Genomic DNA, 6,000 nt, shown 5'->3' with positions numbered 1-6,000 from the left:
GGAGCACTTGGCCGTCTGCACTATGCAAGGGACTCTGAGCCTGATATGATGGACCATATACTGCCTTCAGGGCTTCGTAGAACCCTCTTAAATCAACAGTGTCTGCACACAGCTGGGTTCTCTCTGCGAGCTTGGTCCACCACTCGTTCTGAATGTCTCGAAGCTTGCGCTGGAGGTTGCTACATGCAGCGCGAAAGGTTGCTTTTTTCCCAGGACAGGAGGGCTGAGCAAGATGTGCTTGGTAGGCAGATCTCTTTTTTGCCAGTAATTCTTGGATCTCTTGATTGTTCTCATCAAACCAGTCCTTGTTCTTCCTTGTGGAGAACCCGAGGACTTCTTCAGAGATCTGCAGGACGGTAGTTTTTAGGTGTTCCCAGAGTGCTTCTGGAGAAGGGTCTGTGGGGCAACTGAGGTCCTCAATTCTTGACTGGAGTTTTGCCTGGAAGGCAGCTTTAACTTCGGCTGACTGAAGGCTGCCAACCTGAAACTTCCTCCGAGGGATACCTCCTCTCCTGGGTGTGGGTTTAAAGTGAAGACGGAGATTGCAGCGTACAAGACGATGATCCGTATGACATTCTGCGCTGGGCATTACTCGGGTGTGTAAGACATCTCGAAGGTCTCTCTGGCGCACCAGAATGTAGTCGATAAGGTGCCAATGCTTGGACCGTGGGTGCATCCAGGTTGTCTTCAGACTGTTCTTCTGCTGGAAGATAGTGTTGGTGATGGTGAGCTGGTGCTCCATGCAGAATTCTAGCAGGAGGCGCCCGTTGTCATTGCAGTTGCCAATGCCATGTTTGCCAAGTACTCCTTTCCAGGCTTCCGAGTCTTTACCTACTCTGGCATTGAAGTCGCCAAGGATGATCACCTTGTCCTCTGTAGGGGTCTTCCGTACGAGGTTGCGTAGATCAGCATAGAACTTGTTCTTTTCTGCAGGATCTGCTTGAAGGGTTGGGGCATACACACTGAAGAGTGTTGCATGCTGCTTGTTTTGAAGTGGGAGGCGCATGGACATGATGCGATCTGAGTGACCGGTTGGAAGGTTTTCGAGTTTGGAGGCAATGGAGTTCCTGACCATGAAGCCAACGCCAGAAAGGCGGCTCTCAGCCTTTGACTTACCTGACCAGTAGAGGGTATAGCCAGCACCATGTTCTTGAAGACTACCTTCCTCAGGGAAACGGACCTCACTGAGAGCTGCTATGTCGATATTCAACCTGAGAAGTTCGTGGGCAACTAGAGCAGAGCGTCGTTCAGGGCGACCACTGCCTACTGTGTCAAGCATGGTTCTGATGTTCCAACACGCAAGCTTTAGTCTTTGCACACTTTGTGAGGCAGGTGCATGCCTTTTCTTTGTTGTTATTTTTCGACCGCAAGTAAGGATGCCCGTTGACCGCGGCTAGCCAACTGGGGTGGGGGAGACGAGCTTTGTTTAGGCCACCTTTTCTAGGCCCCTCTCCGTGTGGAGCAAGCAGTGCTGTCCCTAGATAAGGCTGCTTGGTCGTTCAGGGTGCTGCCGAAAGATGCTTTCGTCTCCGGGTTAGCATCAGGCGACCAATATCCTGAACCGCCTACATGCAGGATCGGGACTGCGGCTTCCAGTGGCACCTTCCACCTGCCGTTTTGCCCCTTGCCTATCGCTGCAGGACTTGATGCGTTGTGGGTTGTGTGTGTGGATATGCCCTTCAGGCCTGCGCAGAGGAATTTTTTAGGTGAAGCGCAGTGTGCGCGGTACTGGCTCCACCCTTTCACCTGGGGGTCATCTGCCATGGCCCAGTAAGCCAGGACGCCGGCAGTGAGTCCTCCAGGTGGTAGGTGTTACATTAACGAGCTCTATCTGCCCGGGTTTGATGTTAGAGTTTTCCTTCTCTTAGGCTGACGAGGTTGGTGAGCCCAGCCTGCCCATCCGGTTATACCGCCGGACAATTCGGTCGCACCATGACGTAGCAAACTCTGTGAAAACGGGGGGGACCAGCGAGAAGGTGTTGCTACGGATGCAGTAATGCAGGAGAGGCCATTGCAGTGACCATCTGCCAGGCATAGCCAGACAGTGACCACGCGGCGTTCACTACACCGGGAGAGGAGAGGCTATGTATTGCGCATGCACTTTCCCTGGGGGGGTAGGATTCCCAGAGGGAGCCCACCCCCCACCACCCCCAGCCCTCCCTAATCTTAAACAATACTACAAAGCTACAATTTCATCTCATGTAATAAAGCACTACATGCCAACTGATCAAACAGACTGGAAACACATTGCAAATTTTTATCTAGAGAGTAAACCTCTCCAAGAAATCCTATGGGATAAGTTCCATAAACATTTAAATGAATCTCAACCAATACCATTTAGGGGTCCCAACCCTCCCGCTCTAGCGGGGGACCCCAGGTTTCCGAGCCTCTTCCCCCGCTCCCCCAAAAAACGGAAGCGGGGGGAGAAGCGGCGTCCTCCTGCTGCTGCTGGCGGTGTCGGGGGCTGCCGGGGAGGCTCGCCGCTCAGTTCAGGTCCCCGGGCATTAGGGCTGATGCCAGGCTCCTCCTCCCCCGACGGCTTCTCTTCCCCCTGGGCCCGGGCTGGAGAGGCGGCAGCAGCAGCAGGAGGCGCTCTTGCTCCGAAGCCTCTGCCCTTCTGGAAGAGGGAAAACAGCGGCGGGGGGCTGAGACTCTTGACCGGCTCGTCCTCTCGGTTGCTGCCCTCCGGGGACGCGGAAAGGCGCATTTTCTTCTTGCAGGGCTACTGTAGGCCCGTCGGACAGCCGCTGTTTCCCCCACTTTTCTCGCCGCCCCCTTTCTCCTGCAAACATCTGTCCAGATGCAAGTTAATGCTCAGGGCCGGGAGCTCGCAGGAACAAACGGGGCAACTCACGAGGGGGTCTTTGCAAGCCGCCGCCCCTTCCATTTCTCGGCCCAAAAGAGAAATCCCACTTGCATTCACACCGGGAGGCAGCCGTTCCTTCCCTCCTTTGGGAAAGGCTTTCCAGCAAGAGATCACCCGCTAAGCGAAAGAAACTCCAAAGTTCCAACCAGGGCGCGAACTAGCAAAAAGAAATTTGCCTGGGCAGGAAGCACAGGGAAGGAACACCTACTTTTTCCTATGGGCGCTTTCGACGTGCGGGCTGTTGGGAGTTGTAGTTCTTCGGGGCTGGAGAAAAAGTGAAAGTGGGCTTTGGGGCGGGTTTTTGAAGCTGCAGCGCCGATTTAGGGGAAAAGGGCTTGCTGAAAGTTGCCTCGGATCCCGCAGGCGTTGAGAACTGGTAATGTAAAAGGTTAATACGCAAATTAAGGGCCGTTTCCCCCCCTCCCCCCTAGCTCCACCCCAGTGTCTCCTGGCTCCACCCCCAAAGTCTCCTGGCTCCACCCCCAAAGTCCCCAGATATTTCTGGGGTTGGACTTGGGAACCCTAATACCATTGCATCACACCTTATTATTAATCTGGTCCAAATATCGATCACGCTTATCCTCCAACCCTTCAGTTATGTCTTCCTTTATCCAGCAGACGTGGTTTCCTCCTGGCCGACACTTTAACACCTTCTCTGTATGGAAAACAGGTAAAATAGACTCATCTTTCTACAGACTGTTTTTAACATAAAATGAAACTACAGTCTGGCCTATCCAGAAAGAACTTCTCAGGCCTACCTCTTTAAATGTTCCTCCTTTCCTTCAACTTCCAGCTTGGATTACTTCCAGTTCAATCTTAGGGACCTGCTTATGCATCAGTTTACTCACTGTTCTGGGGGGACCATGGTGTTATGAACTGCTTTCAACAAAGCAACTCTCGTTTCATTTTTAGAATTTCTTTTAAGATTGTTTACAGCATTGTTGTGAAAATGTAATAGAACATAAAATAAAGAGTAGCAGCTTTAACCTGCAATGTGAAAAGCAGCACTTAAGTCTCTGCCCACACATAATCAAGAACTGATAATTAGCAAATTATTCATTAATGTCCTGTTGAGCCATGGAGGACCGGATCTACATGTTTTTTGAGGGGGGGGCAAAATTAAAAAATGGCACCCCCTTATGGGCCCATTCTACCTTTTGGGCCCATAGAATAGAATGGACTCCATACTCAATTTGGTGCTCCCCTCCAGTGGTGCCTGGGGCAAGCACCCCCCTCTGCCCCCCCTAGATCCGGCCCTGAGGTCAGCACAGGGAATCATTTTTTTTACAGTTTAATTAATCAATGAAACAAAAGGAAATAATACAGGAGGAAACAGAACGTTTGCTAAACAGGAACTATTTTAAGTACATGTAAATGGGGGAGGTGGATTTTCATGAAGAAAATAGCAGTGTTAAATGCTGTGTGGAATCCTGAATGAAATGCTGCTTGCAGAACAGTAAAATTTCAGTCACACAAAACTCTTGCATGGATAGTCCTTGATAACAAAAGGTTCTGCAGAAGCATAAAAGGGTACTGAACAATTAAGTGCTTCACTGCATCTTACTTTCTAATGCTGTCAAAGTTTGAACACAGACACAGGAAACAACTTGTCCAAATATGATTGGGGGGGACTTTCACTATAAATGATTATATGATAAAGACATAACACATCCTCACACACATCCCCTTCCCCTCCCAGCTACAGTTTTCCTTTTTAACATGCTGGCTTTCTCCTCTAGTTAGGCTTTTTCAAGAAACTTGTTTTTAAAAAAAAAAAAAAATGCTAAAGCTGCAATTCTGTACACAAGTCCCTCTGTGGGATTTACTTTTGCGTGAACAGGACAGAGCTATTGAGATAGCAAAATCCAAGCCAAGTGAAGGAGGACATGGCAAATTTGAATTGCCTTTCAAAATAGCTTTCCAAAAACATTATTTATTATTAGGATTTAATAACAGCGGTATTCTAACACAGCTTTTATTGACAGCTCAAGAAATGAAGCTTTGCCTAAGCCAATAGAGTGAGGTAATAATTCAAGTATTTACATCTGGCAGCAATCTATATAGCTCCCAAGTTCATGGAATTAGGGCTATATACAAAAGCTGGGATATTGTTATGTAGACAAGCCTTAACATGAATAGCCTAATAGAAACCACAAAGTAATGCTTTTCTTTTTTTAAAGATCAAAATTTATAATATAATACCAAACATATATATTTTGAATTTATAAACACATAACCTCACATCATCCCTGGCAGAAAGACCGGGATCCATCAGATGCACGTACACACAATTCTCCTCTGTTTTATAGAGGTCACAGAATTCAGCAAGATTTTTTTCACCCTCTCTCACATTAAAATGCCAGCTTACTCAATACAACTGACCAAATGTGTTGGGAAACTAACATAAATAGGATAAATGTATAAAAATGCCTTATATGGAGTTAAGCCATTGGTCCCTTTAGCTCACTATCTTCTATTTTGATTGACTTTCCAGCTCCTGCCTCCTGGGACCTTTTCAACAATAGCCCTGCCATTTTAGTTAAATACTTACACCTTTACTCCAAAATGGCTTACAATAGGGCTCTTCCCTCCTCCCTGTTATCCTTTGTGAGGCAGGTTAGGCTGAGAATGAGTGACCAGCCCAGGATTACCTAGCAAGATTCAATGGCAGAGTTGGGATTCAAACCCGGGGCCCCCAGATCCTAACCCCAGGGCTTTTTTTATTTAAGCAGGAATGCACAGGAACACAGTTCCAGCTGGCTTAGTGTCAGGGCGTGGCCTATTATGCAAATGAGTTCCTGCTGGGCTTTTTCTACAACCTCACCTCAAGAAGCAAACTGTATATATTCACAACACAAACTGTGTAAGGAATGAGAAAGTCCTGCAGTAGAGAGGAGGTCCATCCCAAATAAGAACTACTGGCCCAAATCAACCACACCCATCTTCAAAATAAGCCCTCATCAACCTCAGACCTTGTTTAACCTGGGGCAGGAGAAGGGGTTCTTGTGGAAATCAGGCAATTTCAAGGGGCTACACATTACAATAAAGCTGAGAGAAATTTTGCAAGACCAGCTGCTCTCATGAGATCTCAGAAGGTAGTATCAGTTAGTGGGGCAGCCTTCAACAAGGCCAGC

The sequence above is a fragment of the Heteronotia binoei genome, chromosome 19 (assembly GCF_032191835.1).
Source record: "Heteronotia binoei isolate CCM8104 ecotype False Entrance Well chromosome 19, APGP_CSIRO_Hbin_v1, whole genome shotgun sequence".
NCBI lineage: Eukaryota > Metazoa > Chordata > Lepidosauria > Squamata > Gekkonidae > Heteronotia > Heteronotia binoei.
The sequence above is the reverse complement of the archived record's forward strand: the minus strand, read 5'-3'. Positions refer to the sequence as shown.